The 16,395-nt window shown below is 38.9% G+C and overlaps 1 protein-coding gene across 1 annotated transcript in view; it reads left to right on the forward strand.

The window, feature by feature from the left end:
* The window catches only part of LOC122808882 (gonadotropin-releasing hormone II receptor-like), a 1,292,250-nt gene that overhangs the window by 698,356 nt on the left and 577,499 nt on the right, over positions 1-16,395 (forward strand). The window lies entirely within an intron of this gene.

Below are 16,395 nucleotides of genomic sequence, written 5' to 3' on the forward strand. Positions count from 1 at the left end.
AAATGTCTGAAGCCATGTCCAAGAGTATATGCTAGCTGATAACATACACAGAGAGTATAGAACAATGAAAATATCTAGGGTCTGTATTACAAAAATGTTTCTTACAACACTGTAGTATTTTAAGGTACTGATTATCACATTTAATGACAGTACTATAAAAATAATGCTTTTTAAAATATTTTGGCTTCAACTTATTATCAGTGTCATTGTGTAATATAAATACTGTGTAAATAATGCTGTTTTAAGAACAATCAAGTCATTTTTATGTATTAGTTTCTGGAACATTTATTTAATGTTGGCTTAGTGGGTCATTATGAAACTGGTTACAAAATTCATTGTTTTGTGAAAGGAATAATGTTTCTAGCCATGCCAGGTTCTTTTGAATCTCAAGTGGAGACTCACTTTCCTTTGATTTGCATTCACTAAAGTCTCAGTGAGGAAGATCATTGTCTTGGAATCTGAGTGGAGACTGATACTGTCTCTTAGTAATAGAGTGATCCTTATAGCTAAAAAGGATTCACAGGCAGCTGTGTAATTGTAGGCCTGGCATGGGATACTCTGGGTGAGAATCATGTTCATTAGAGCCTGCAATGTATTCATCTCTAGTGGAGAAATCTATATGTGGATATTTTCTGTTAGTGAGGCTACTTTTTTTCAATGAATGCTTTGTAACCTTGAATAAAGCAACATGTAAGATGAGTAAACTGAATAAAAGCTGAATTTTCCATTATTTCCATGCAATTTTTGTCAAATCTCATCTAGTCTTGGTAACTGTTAGAAGTAGCAACATTATGTGAGAACTAACTGCATCCATAAGTCAGAATACAGACAGTACAAATTATTATTTCATCAGCATATGGAAAAGCAACTACAGCTGATAGAAAATCAGCTGATTGAACTGTACCAGCTTTTATCCGCAGTGGTGGTGCTGCAGTAGCATTGTCGCCTCACGGTAAGATGCTGTCCGGTTCGATTCTCAGCTATAGCGTCTTCTGGTTGGAGACATGCTGGCAACTCGGCATGTAAAAATCAACTGCCAATCATTAGCGGACTGGAGTTCCGCTGTGGCGAACCCTAACCGGGAAAAGCCGAAAGACACAACACAACAACTGTATCAGCTTTTCCTAAGTGAGATTGCTATACAGTGGGGAGCTGATATATATATATATATATATATATATATATATATATATATATATATATATATATATATATATATATATTTTGCGATTATTTGTGGCTCCATATTACAATTTCAGTGAATTATCATACATTGCTGCAACTCACACTGAAAGAGACTACTTTGCTTTTTCTGATAATACTCTACACCAAGGAGAAGTAAGGGTTCTAAAAAACTACAACAAACTGAAGTAGATGACTATTTTCAATTGTAGTTAAAGTGACTAATTTCACTGCAGTGCAAATAGAGGTAAGAGACTGGAAAAGGAATTGCTTCATGGTACTTTTTTTCTTATCCTGAGTAATTAAGTCTGTGCACCACTGTTGCATTCAAAGCTACTGCCGAATGCTGCAGCAGACATAATGAGAGCTCTCTAATTTAACTACAGCTACCATATATAGATTTATACATCTACTACTAGAATATTTTTAGAGATAAAATAAACCTTGGACAAATTGCTTTGATAACCTAGTTCAAAGAGGGGCAGCTACAGACCAGCAGACACTGAGCTGACAAAATCAAGTAACATTTATTACTAGTGCATTAGTGAGTCCCAGAACTACAATAGTCTTAAATAAGCTGTCTAAGAAAGATGATACAGACTCATACTTGGTTACTTTTGTAAGTTATGTTGTACAAGAGAACTGCAGCAGAACCAAATGAACAAAAATCATTTCTTCACATTTGACTGGAAATACTTTAAAGATATTCATGGAATGGACGATACAGATTACTTAGACTGTAATAAACTTAAAAAGAACTTTTGTCTAGAGCTGGTGTTACACAACACCCATTTATCAGTGGTTATTATTAGTTATACATCATGTAAATGGGCTTATCTATAGCTATCCATCTATCTATATATCTATCAATATATCTACCTATATATCTACCTATATATCTAGCTGTATATCTGCCTGTCATTCTACTTCTTCATCTGTGTATCCATCTAGCTATGTATCCATCTGTCTCTTTGTGTATCTGTCTGTCTATAGGTTCTGCAGTGAATAATTGATGCAATTTACATCTTAAAAATGCTACTGCAAACCAGTTAATCAAAAACAAAATAAAAATGGTTGGTAACTTCATACCCCTATGTGGAGGACTAAGCCCCCCACACTCCCTATTTCTAAATATGCTAACTCTGTTATCATACATCAGGGAGAAATACAGAAAACTACCTAAATCAATTGCTACACTTGCAGTTGGCGGAGGAATGGATTAAGGAGCTGTTAAGAAGCTGTTTCCTGTGGTCCAGTGGAACCAGATTTGTTTCCCTCTGACTACATTACTTAATTGTGTAACTGAGCAGTCACTTAAGTGGACAGTGCTGCTGGACTAAGTCTAAAAAAGGTCCACGGAGATCAGTGCTCTACAAGATCAGTGCTATACCCATGTTAACAAATTAAAATTAAAGATCAACTTCTATAAGCACACACTGATCCATCAAATATAATAGCCAACCCATCAGACATAAAATACATGCAGAGACCTATGGTGTAATATAAGCATGGAAAGAGCATTAAAGATATGTTGGTGCATGCTCAGTTTATTCTTCCTACAACAAGAATGAATAAACATATATCTAATCCAGGTTTTAAAGCCTGTGATCATTGCAGTATATGTAGTTATACAGTAAATTCTTTTGATAAGCTTAATGGACAGAAATTTAATTTGAATGATAGGTACAGTTGTGTGACGGAAGGAATTATTTATGTTCCTAAATGTGAATGTAATTTGTTTTATATAGGGGAATCTAAACGTAGTTTCCGAGTTAGATTTTTAGAACATTTAAGAAACATTAAAAATGAAAAAGTGGAAAGTCCTTTAGGTTTACACTTTAAAATGTACCATAATAGTGATGGGAATAAGCTAAAAGGCACTATTTTAGTAAAGGTGTATTGTGAAAGAGGTATGTGCCTAAAAAATAAACTGCAATGGAAGGAAGCACTTTTTATTTTAAAGTTTGATACTCTGTATCCTAAGGGGTTAAATAGAGAGCTTAATTGGAAATGGCTCTTGTAATGAGTTGTTCTTAATTGTTTTATTAGTGCTGTTTTTATTATATAAAAAGAAATGAGAAATGGTATTGGTATACTCTGTTAAAGGCTTTTGCTGAGGCGCTGGAGAAGTCAAGTTTTGTTATTACAAAAATAAATTATTGGATTTACTGGCTGGGTCATTTTTTGGATATATATTCTTCTTGTGTGGTGAACTATAAAATACATGCAAGCAACAGCTGTTTTTGTTGGAGGGGGAATGTCCCCAGGGCAGCCTAGGGTATGTGGGGCTATGCTTCTCACACACAGGCATCTCTAAATATGCTAACTCTGAGACTGCACAATAGTGGTCATAAGGTCATCCTTTCTTCCCCCACTGTCACCTGATCTCAATGAATGGAGACATCATTACATTTTGCATGATGATTACTGCTTTGGTGAAAGAACACGGGGCTTGTCTCCCAACCCCTGTGGCTAACTTTCCCCCTTGTACTGCCAACTCAATAATGCATATGTGTTTTCATGCATTTGCTGATTGTGGCTATATTTAATTTCAGACCTGGCCTCTACAACCTGCTATTCTTACACTATCTGAGACTATACTGAAATTGCTTTAGACACTATATCAACTAGAAGCCTTTAAAATCTGTTGGTAAGACTGGAAACTGTGTGATGACTTTCACAAGGTAGAACACCTATACTTTGTACTGCCCTTGAAGTCTGAGCTCCATCATTGAACTAACTTGTAATCCCTATGATTCACTGCATTTGGAATGAGCTGCCTATTGGTCAGGCTTAGTGTCAAGAAGTAGAGAGTCTTAAGAATTTGGCATAAATACAGCAGCCTCATCTGTATATAGCAAGCCATTGGTTACTTCCTGCTTTTGTGTTCTTTGTCTAGAATGTAGTGGTAACTGAAAATCTTCCGCATTTCAACAATTTTGCTTTTTATTATAGTGTGACCAGTAAAATGCAAAATTGTTGAAATGCAGAAGATTTTCAGTTACCACTACATTGTGACCAGTGAAGGCCACGGTGGTGCAGTGGTTAGCACTGTCGCCTCACAGCAAGAGGTTCTCCCGTTCAATTCTCGGCTGGAACACCTTCTGTGTGGAGTATGCATGTCCTCCCCGTGGTTGAGTGATGTTATAGACATGCAGGTAGGTGCATGAATGAATGGGCGTGCCTTCTTTGAAGGTTGGGTTTCAGGCTGGCAACTCGGCACCGTAAATATCCACTGCCAATCATTAGCGGATGGGAGTTCCGCTGTGGCGACCCCTAACTGGGAAAAGCCGAAAGACTTTTATTATAGTGTGACCAGTCAGACAGCTCTGTGGAGGTTCTAAATAAATAAACATGAGTTTCCTAAATTTAACTATGGCTTAGCTAATTTGTTTACTCTACATAAAAAGCCTGGAATTATTTTGCCAAGTTTATCCTGTTATGTCTATGTGACAGAATTCAGATCCACCATGTCAATGCCATATAACTGTGAAAACATATAGTCCCAATATGACAGTCAGGGAATGCAATTTATGTTTCAGATAAATCTGTAGAGAGATGTTACTGCATTAGATGCAAGCATCCCATGTGTTTCTCTAGAAATAAAAGTGACCTTTTCTGTCTCTGGAACATGTCATCAATACCACTCCCTTCAAGGCACAAAAACCACAGACAGCTTTAGTGTTGATACAAGTCCTTCAGGGCAGAATAACAGGGTCTATATTACATTCTCGAACACTTAAAAAAGCGAACACTGGTTGATTGAACTTATTTTGTGAAACTGCAAAATATCGAAGCAGCAGAAACTCAAATTTTTCCTAGGGAAAGAATTTGGTTGTCCGTTTCTGTTGCCCGGTATTTTCAGTGTTATGGTGGAAAGTTACCGGTCGGATTCAGGTAAGTGTGCGATTGTGTGGATGTGAGTGTTAGGGTGATTTAGGTGAGTTAGGGTTAGGGCTCAGGTTAGGTGTGTGTGCGATTGAGTGGACATGAGGGTTAGGGCGGATTTAAGTGAGTTAGGGTTAGGGAGCGGGTGAGGTGAGTGTGCGATAGTGACAGACCTTAGGGTTAGGGTTTGGGTTAAGGGAAGTGGGTAGTTAGTGGTGTGTGCATAATTTAGTGTAGGGATAGGTATCAGATTTTAGGTGTAAGTGTGTGGATTTCTGGTTGTTTGGTGTGCTTGTGTTGTATATATGTGTTTTGGATCAGCGATTTTTTTCCCTGGGAAAAAATCGCTGATCTGACAGTTCGAGATTGTAAGCTTTTGCTTAAATTAGGTCGATCAATCAGCGTTCGCTTTTTTAAGCATTCGATGATATAATATAGACCCGAATAACAACCTTATGCACAGCATGTACCCAAGTTTCCAAGTGTAACTTCCTGAAACATCTAAAAATTGTCAAAGGTGACTGAGATATTGCTTCCTATATACATTACATGCATTCCAGAGCAAAAGCTTGTAAAGTTGCAGTATACACAGTTTCTATTAGGGGTGAGTGTATGACTTCTTTTCAATGTGAGGCACTTAAAAATATGTCCAAAATACATCACTACTGATAAGGCATTACATGTGAAGAAAATGTGCATATTCATCCAAACTGATGTTTTTTTTTTCTGTTACTCGATAGATACACTGCCAAAAAATCCTTGTAATGGTGTGTGCGTGTATGTGTATGGGGGAACTGTCCAGCCAACTTCAATGCTGAGCTGAATGCAACTCCTTAGGGGTAGAATGGCAGTCTTAACATGGTTTAATTACCTCATGACCCAGTTGTAAATGGCTAAACATTTTACTAAAAAGTATCAAATAGTGACCAAATTACTGTCTTATAAATGTAGACATCAGATGCTGACTTGTACAGTCCGTCCACTGTTACAGTCTTGTCAAGATGTGTTAAATCTGATTTCTGAGATGCATGGATATAACACTTGTTTCAAGGCTGGGAATGCATCTAAATTGGGGTGACATTACATCAGATGTAAGAATTCATATATATTTCTCTGTAAAAGTGACTTTTTCAGTTATCGGAATACTACCAAGGTGGGTTGGGAGGGTGGCTTAATGGCTAAGGTGTTTGCCTTACAAACACAAGGTGCAGGGTTTGAGTCTCATAAGGGATAATTGGCTAGGCTTACAATGGCTCGCAAGGGCAGTTAGCCTAGTACAAACCTATGAACCATGACCAAAAATCATTGCCCTGTCAAGGGCAAAATAGCCTAAACAATAGCTTGCATTTAAGTGCTTAATGGTAGAATACCATTTCTTGGTGCAAAATATGGGGCAAGTACAACTCCCTGAAAATTTTAAAAAAGAGTGAGTGAGATATTGCCTTGTACACATGCAACAAATCCATTTTTGCAAGTAGCCAGTCTGCCAAGTTCTGTTATACCTGTGGACATTAGGGCTGTATATACAGCTTGCCTTCATGCGCTGAATAAAATATATGTCCAAAATAAATTGACTAATTTAGCATAGTGGAAACCAGTGATAACTGGTGACTTCAAACCAAGGGGGCTGCAGGAGACAGATGAATGGGGCATGGCTAACTGCAATGAGGCATGACTAATTGCAACAAGGTGGGACTATATTATAGCTGCATCAACACTGACCAAATACACATTACTCCTGTGGAGCCAGAATTGCAACAACAACACAGCAGGGCCAATCATATTTAAATCTAATAAATATCCAGTGTTATAGGTGTTGTCTTATTGCCCTGATATTCCTGGCAGAGTGGTATTACTTGTGTCTATCCCACTGGGCAAAATAAACATGCTGTAAGATATACTTATCCTAATCAAAGAATGACAAGAAATCATCTAAGAAAAGCACTGAATTATTACACATTCACACACAAACACACACACATCAAAGTATGTCAGCAAGCCATCCAGTCACTTATGTCATTAAAGTTTAATACCCCAGTTGCAAAAGCTTCCTATGAGTAACACCTCAGCACAGTTTTCCTAGCCTAATCAGTGTATAAGGATGGACTTTTTCTGCAAGAACACTTTCTGAAGTACTATCAGTCATTGCAGTAATGGACTGGTAAAAATATATGCAGTGTTTGGTTTAGCAAAGACACAAACAAAATAGAAAAGTGCTCTATATGAAACCATTTTCGGACAGCACATTTTTAATTAATGGTGATTTTATACACTGACATATGTACAATGAACTGAATTAAATGAAATAGATCAGTAAATGTAAATCCATAAGAATGGAATGTCCCTACAGGTAGGGAGAAAAGAAGGTGTTTCAATATTCATCAAAAACACTCACTTCAATACTGGTCAAGCAGTATTACTCACTTGAGCTACTTCCACATCCAACTCACTAAAAGCAAAGTCAGATACCATATCACTGAAAGCTATAGGTCCACTTCTATGACCCAGGTCACCCATTCTTCATACCTAAATGTATTGGAGTCTCTCTGCATTGAACTCACCACTAGACCTGGGTGAGGCACTCTGCTTGACATGTATGGGCAGTCTATTCCAGAGTCTGGGGAGTCTCTGGGTCAGGAACCTATCCCTCCAGCATGTTTTGTTTACTGTGATGACAAGGTTTAGATCCCTGGAGCATGTGGCTCTGAGGGATTGGGATTTCTTTAAGTGTAGCATGTCCAACAGCTCTGGGTCTGAAATGGCCTTGTATGTTAAGCAGAGATCGCCTCTGAGTAGACGATATGCGACAGAGTATAGCTGGAGTTTTTTTAAGATGGTCAGCATAGGGCATCTGCTTTAGGTCTGTGATTCTTTTAGTGAGGTATTTCTGTGGCCTTTCCAGTTGTTGCAGATGTCTTGAGAGGTACATACCAAATGGGGCATTGTATTCTATAATGGGTCTAATGAGGGATGAGTACAGTGGGACAATGACCTCCTTTTTTCTGGATGAAAAGCCCTTAGTGATGAGGTATGCCTCATAGAAGGATTTACTGACTGTTGTGGCGATGTGGTTATTGAAGATAAGACCACTGTCCACCTGTGTCCCTAAGTCTCATCACACTTTCGGTGTTTAGTGTACTGCCACTCATTTCTTTTTGCCACATAAACAGAAAAGCTAAGGCTTTGTTGATTTTTAAGTATATGCAGCACTGAGATGCAATATTTTTAAAAGTCTGACTGTGAGAAATATTGCAACAGATAATACTTATGTTGTATCTATCTTTAGAGCAGGTTTATGAGATCAACAAGTGTAGAGACCTAACACCTGAAGCAGGAAAGTAAACAAAAACAGTGCATCAGTCAAGTACATGTGCAGAAAGGCCAGTCTAATTCTGCTGAAGGAGTGTTCTGCCCTGCAGCACTCATAGTCTACATTCAGTAAACTGCGTAAATGTTAGAGACTGGGAGGAAGAAGGGGAAATGGCTACTACTTGGTTTTCCTTTTATAGCTGGAAAGGCTGAGTGGACCTATTATAGTCTGTAGAAATTATGCAGCAAGCTTGAGGCAGATACGTCAAGTGCATTGATTATGCATGAGTGTTGTAAGCATGCAGGCACTTGTAGTGACTTTGGAGGTGAGGGTAGGGTATCCACCACCTCAGACAGATAGTCACGTGACACATCGCTGAGCCTCTACCTCTGAATGAGAACAAATGAAAAGCATGAGCAAAGGGATGTCAGCAATGTAAGAAAATAAGTGTATGTCCACTGCACTGCCTATGAATTACTGTCCCCCTGCCCATGGCCATGAATCTCTGTGTTTGGTCTAGGTATTCTTGGAAGTTTTTTTTTTTTTTGCCAGCTATATACATACTGTAATAGCAAGGGAAAGAAGGTGGTAACTTCATGGGTGAATAAGGCTGAGAAAGAGTGCCTTAGATACTTTAATCGGTGAGATGGCCAAGGAGGGTTGGGAATAGGACAGCACTGATGACACTGATTATCTGCAGTCTAGTGCTGGGAGTATCGGAATGAACTTCAGGAGATGAAGACTGTTTTGGATGGTTACCCAACTGGGGACCCTGGGTCAACAAGACTTGAGCTGACTCTCAGTGAGTACAGGAAATGAATGGTTACTGCCTCACAGAAGGAGAGAGAAAAGAGAGAGAGAGGTGCTTTACATAACGCTAATAGACTTAAGAAAGTGCATCGGGGCACAAAAGGCTACCAGGAGCTATAGCAGTAAAGTACAAGAGGAGCAATTAATACCATCAGAGAAAAGTGATCATTGTGAAGTAATTGGTCAACTTCTTAGAGTCAGTCACCAGAGCTGTGGATGAAGGCAAGGTGGTTCATACAGCCTACTTTGATCTGGCCCAGGCCTTTGATACCATTCCCACTCAGGAATCACAGAAAAACTCACTAAGCTAGGCATCAACCCCTATAACAGTAGGTGGGTTGCAAACTGGCTCATAGGTTAAGAACCCACAGTGTGAAAGTAGCTGACTCCAAGTCAGACTGCCGACCAGTCATGAGTGGAGTCCCACAGGGTACAGGCCTGGGTCCTCTCCTATTTGGTATCTACGTCTCTGAAATCCAAGCTAACACGAAGGGACTCTAGATGACAAAGTATGAAGACGATTGCAAATTGGGAGCTATTATTAACTCCCCAAGTGATGTTGACATCCTACAGAAAGGCCTCACTGAGACCAACGACTGGTGTCAGAACCATGGCCTTAAGCTCAATGCCAAAAATATGTGTCATCATCCCCTTTGGGAAAAACCCAGTTCCCATGAATTACCACATTGATGGTAGTCCACTGAACACAGAAGGCGTTATAAGAGATCTGGGAACACAGGTTGAGAGCATCCTCTCTTTTGCCCACCACATTGCCACAGTGGTCAGAAAGTCCTTCTATGTGGTACATCTTATTGCTAAGGGTTTTGCATCCAGGAAGAAAGAGGTCATTGTCTCCCTCTACTCTTCCCTCATTAGGCTAATCATTGAGTGCAATACCCCATTTGGTATGTACCTCACTAAATACCTGCAACAACTGGATAGGCCACAAAGGTACCTCACAAAGAGGATCCTAGGCCTTAAACATTTGTCCTATATGGACAGACTAAAAAAACTCCAACTATTCTCTGTCTCATATTGTCTACTTGGAGGCAATCTCTGCTTGACTTACAAAGCCATGTCTGACCCAGCTCTGTTAGAAATGCTACATCTGAAGAAATCCCAATCCCTCCACACCACACGCTCCAGAGACCTCAACCTCATTACCACAATCAACAGAATATGCTGGAGAGACAGGTTCATAACCCATAGACTGCCCATGGTATGGAATAAACTTCCCATACATGTCAATCAGAGCACCTCACTGGCCCTCTTCAAGAGAAATCTTGATGAGTGGATGGGAACTAGAAAATTCACCCCAGGGATCACTCCAGTGGCTATACTCGACAGAGGCACTGAGAACTAAGGTCAGGTGGCACAATGCCAGGGTAATCCTATAGGCTAGGCTTATAAAGGCTCCTGGGCCATTAGCCTAGTACACACCTATGAACCTAGGTAGCTAATAAAGTAAACTAAATCACTGAGTACTGTGACATATTTTGATACTTTTTCTGAATGGGCTGCCAGCTGATAGACTGATAAATAATTTCCTTTGTGGTTTAGTTTTCATGGCCTTGTCATACACAGTGTTACAGTTTAACATATTACACTTCTATAAACCTTGAAGTAAAAGTAGTAAATAAAAACTACACAGTTCAAATGATGCAATAAATTATGCCTTCCTTGTTATACTAGCAGAGCCATTTTCTAGTCTGAACTCGTGTTATTGATTGGGAACTCTCACAAAGTGACTGGAATTGGTATATTTGTATTTGTGATGAATTCATTAATGTTTATAAAGATACCACATTAAGGTAAACAGTATCATTTGCATAAAATAAAAGGTACATAGGCTATGGCTACCTGTTGGAATTTCATATTACAAATGATGCATTATGGTTATTATTTCACAGTCTAACCACTTTATGTATATACTTACTACAACTGGTGATAAACTATTTAGCATTGCCTGTTTAATGATATTTGCTTAATATACGTTTAGGTGCTAATAAGTGTTAATATGCTATGGAAGGTTAATGCAGGTCACTTTATAATGCCTTATCTTAAATTACACTGTAATAAGTAAAACATATTGACAGCACCAACGGTTTTGCTGTCATATTTTAGTTCGCAGGAAATAGTTTTTGCCTATTCCAGACTTCAGCTTTGGTTTATATTGTTATATATTTTTTTAAATTGCTGAGAACTAATCAGACCAGTCTAATCGTAAGTGATCCATGACATCCAACTATGAAGATTTTTGATTGGCACTGTAGAAGAAATACAAAAATTCAGCAGCATTTGAAACTTTAGGCTAGTCTGATTGATAATACTTGTTTTCTATTATTTGTCTAAAGGTTACATGTAGTGTAAGTCTGGACTAGAACTTTAACTTATTGGGGTGGTGACAATCTGTAAACCAAGCTTTATTTTTGTACATGATTATCGTACACAGAATCCCTTTTCTCCTTTCTTACGAGCAATGGCAGGAACTCCTCCATTTGCTGGATTTTTATACTTATCTTACTCTGTTGTAATTGTGGTTTTATTAAGGCCAAATGAAAGAAACTTTCTACAGTAATAATAAAAGGGAAATAAACAGCTAGTATATCTAGTGGAGAAGAGAAACCATTAATGTGTTAGTTAAGTTTTCAACAGCTTTCTGTTGAATGCTGAGCTGAAATCAGTACTCTTTTTTTCAATTAGTGGAAGAAGTGCACATTATTAGTGGATTTCCAGCAGCTGAATAAAAAAGGTTGTAGATTTTCCATGTGATGTATAGCTGTTTACATATTATTGTTTTAATTTCAATCCAATTCAATAATTCAAGAAATTAAATTCAAGAAATTAATTTGAATTTAAATTTAATCTGACCACCATTTAATTAGGACTAATTGTGTTCCACTCTGGCCTTGTGCTTTACGTTCACTGGAAACTTAAATATACACACAGCAGTCTCATCCAAATAGGCAGTCTGAGTCCATTCAATCCAAGCACCATTTAATTAAGACAAATTATGTTCCACCTCTATCCTTGTAAGTGTTAAAGACATCCGGCATATACTTTAGCCCACATAGTTACTAGTCTAAAGGCAAGTGCTTCAGTGTCCTAGTTTATAAACAATACCCTTATAGTCTATAAACCCTCCTCCACTGACGTCCTGCTGTAAACAACAGCCTTATAGTCTATAAACCCTCCTCCACTGACGTCCTGCTGGTCAGCTTTTACTCTCTCCTTCCTAATGGACACTGACCTACTACTCAAACTATTTCTTTCCTTATATTTTTCTTCATTTCTTCTAGACTTGTTACTACCATTATTTATATCCTCCTGTTTTTAGTGGAACTGCATCCCTTCGAGGAAGTCACCCTTGTTCTCCCCCTTTCATTGTAATTTCTCCTTGCCTGAGACAGTTACTAAACCAATTTCAGCTCTGAGCTAGTATTTGTGCACAGTCAACATTGATTCAGTGCACTCAACTGTCTCTTTAGTATGTTTTTATTTTTCTATAGAAGTGTCTCTGCAAGCAAATAGATATGTATGCAACAGTGAAGTCTACAGTTTGAACACCAGTCTGTGGCTATATTTGTATGCAAATTATAAATATTATGGCAGCTTAAAACAAAGAACATTTTTCACTATAATAGCTCCATTTTCTTAGAACATAGCAGTTTGGTACTTTCTTCTTTAACTGTGCTCAATTCACTGTTTTATCAGTCCACTGTCTCCCTTCCTTAAGTTTATTTCTCTTCTTGTGTAACCACTTTTGAGTTATCAGCCAGTATTTTTGCAGAGCTAAACTACTGCATTCTGGCTTACTTTTTATCATGGTTTTGCTGGTCTGTGAGGGTTGAGGTAGGCTTTTGGACTTTGCATTTCAAAGTCCATCGAAACCTCCTTACATTACACAGTTGTTCAAACAGTCAAGCACATTATTTTACTGTTATCACCATTAGCCAAGTCAAGGTGATATTGGACTAATTCTCCTACTAAAACTGTACCCTAGAGCAACAAAACCAAGACATTCATCTATGAGCACAGACGAATTTTAACTGCATTGTTCCTTTTACGCAGTGGTGCAGCAGTAGCATTGTTGCCTCACAGCAAGAGGTTCTCCCGTTCGATTCTCGGCTGGAGCGCCTTCTGTGTGAAGTCTTCATGTCCTCCACACGGTCGAGTGGCGTTCGAAAGACATGCATAGAATGGGCGTGCCTTCATTGAAGGTTGGGTGTCGAGCTGGCACCTCGGCACCCATAAAAAATCTACTGCCAATCATTAGCGGACCGGAGTTCCACTGTGGCAACCCCTAACCGGGAAAAGCCAAAAGAAGAACAACAACTTATCTCTCAGCAGATTTGTGGCTGTTTACATTAAGCCACTGATTGCTTTTTCTGTCTCTTGACAAATTTTCAACTCACTTAATTCACCTTCACTTACGACCGGGCTCATTCCAATCCCTATCCGACCCAAAAATCTACCTACCCCCTCTTACTGTACATTTATACATCCACAGCACCACCCATATATTCCTCTAACCAATACCATCAGTTCCCTCCAGTAGGAAAACAATCAGTACAATTACTCCCAATAGTAACACCCACTCTAGTTTACCACACAAGACTCTCTCACAAATTGTCTTATTTTTTCCCTCCTATATCTATAAAATTACATCTCTACAATCAACCCACTACCCTCCTAACATTTTTCATCCTAATTTACAACAAAGACGAAACCCAAGTTAAATAGGAAGTCCCTAAATCAGATTATTTTACTATTTCTCCTCACTCTACTAGCCTTCATTAACAATTATCAAATCCACCTTCTTCAAATACTTAGGACTTCAACCAGTCCTCACAAAAAATATCAACATCTACTCAGCCTGTCTTTCTCCATACCACTCTACCTCTACAAACAAACCACATCTGATTTATTCTCTATAAATATCTTAAAAATAATCATCCAAATTTACCATCAAATATCAAACCAAGACCAAAATATAAATGGCCACACTCTTACCTCTGTAAAATATCAGTTCAAAAAATTGGTGGAGATATTCAACTCAATTCTTGTCCCACTGTTCATAAAACCATCACTTCCAACTCCAAAATAAACCAGCCACCTAATACATTTAAAAAAACAGAACCCAAACTCACCTTTCTAAATATGAACCTAAGAAGTATGTGCAATAAAATCCATGACATACATGCTTATCTTGCTACATACACTCCTGATGTAGTCATAGCAACTGAAACCTAGTTAAAATAGAAATAAAGGATAATGAAATCACCCCCCCCCCCCGGATACAATATACCCAGACATGACAGACAAAACAAGTATGCAGGTGGTATAGCAATCATCTGTAAAAATTCCCTAACCATTACCTTTCTTCCACAGGAAATAGCCAAATTTAACAAGTTAGCATTGTCACCTCACAGCAAGAGGTTCTCCAGTTCGATCCTCAGCTGGGGTGCCTTCTGTGCGGAGTCTGCATGTCCTCCCTGTGGTTGCATGGGTTTCCTCCGGGTGCTCCGGTTTCCTCCCACATCCCAAAGACATGCTGTAGGTGGATTGGACACTCCAAATTGGCCCTAGGTGTGAGTGTGTGTTTGTGTGTGTGTGTGTGTGTGTGTGTGTGTCTTCCGTGGAAGGTTGGGTGCCGGGCTGGCAACTCGACACTGTAAAACTCCACTGCCAATCATGAGTGGACAGGTGATACGCTGTGGCAACCCCTAAAACAGGAAAAGCCAAAAGAAGAAGAACAACAATACTGAAATATTGAATCAGCAATAGCAAAATTGTATGTTTAACAGCAATTTATATACTGCCAGGTTATAACATTGATACTACTGAAAGCATCCTGTATTGGATATCCCAACAAATTAACCATGAAACTATAATACCTGGAGAATTAAATATAGACTGGCAACTCATAAATTTCACTACCCCCACTGAATCCATAAACTTGTACAACTTCTCAGAAGTACAGGCAAACACAGGAGGACTATGGCTAACCAAGTTTGCCGATGACTGCAAACTGGGTGCCATAATTGACTCTCAGGCTGACATAAATATCCTCCAAATGAGCCTTACTGAGACAGACACCTGGTGTCAAAGTCATGGCCTCAAGCTAAATGCCAAAAAATGCATAGTCATCCCATTTGGGAAAAACAAAATACCCACGAATTGCCATATAGGTGGGAGCCCCCTTAATACAGAAGAGGTAATAAGAGATCTGGGGACTCAGGTAGATAGTAATCTCTCCTTTGACAATCATATTGCCAAAGTAGTTAGGAAATCATTCTATGTGGCCCTTCTAATTACTAAAGGGGTCGCATCTAGAAATAAAGAGGTTATAGTGCCCCTCTACTCGTCACTCATTAGACCCATCATAGAGTACAATGCCCCATTTGGGATGTACCTCACAAGACACTTCCAACAGCTGGAAAGACCACAAAAGTACCTCACCAAGAGGATTACTGGCCTCAAACATATATCCTATGCAGCCCAACTGAAAAAACTCTGGCTGTACTCAGTGGCATATCGCTTACTCAGAGGTGATCACTGCCTGACTTACAAAGCCATGTCCAACTCAGAATTGATGGACATGCCCCACCTAAAGAAATCCAAGTCAATGCGAGCCACGTGCTCTAGTGAGCTAAACCTCGCCACAACAATAAATAGAACATGCTGGAGGGATAGATTCCTGTCACAGAGACTCCCCATGCATTGGAACAAAATTCCAAATTACATCAGGCAGAGCCCCTCACTAACACTCTTCAAGAGAAACCTTGACGAGTGAATGGGTAACAGAAAATACACCCCCTGGAATCACTTCATTGGCTCTGCTTGACAGAGGATCAGTTAATTAATCAATGGGGCGACGAAAGCCGACACACTTTGGCTAGACTTATAAATGCCCTTGGGCAGATAGCCTAGTACCTACCTATGAACCTATAAGTATAAGAGATGGATATTTAATGGCTTGTAACACTGTAAGTCATTACTTATAAGTTTTGCACTTTTGTAGCCTGTTATTTGGTATCATTAGCATTAGGTTATGTTTGGTAGTGAACTGGTAATTTCCTACAGCACATACTGCACAGGGCCCCTTGCAGCTGTAAGCACAGCATTTAAAGTGGCACCTTGACAGTATATCCCTATGTATAGATGTGTTTGCATATTGGATTTTTTAAGGTTTGCTTTGAATA

The sequence above is a fragment of the Protopterus annectens genome, chromosome 8.part0, assembly GCF_019279795.1.
Source record: "Protopterus annectens isolate FY-2018-M chromosome 8.part0, PAN1.0, whole genome shotgun sequence".
Lineage (NCBI taxonomy): Eukaryota > Metazoa > Chordata > Ceratodontiformes > Protopteridae > Protopterus > Protopterus annectens.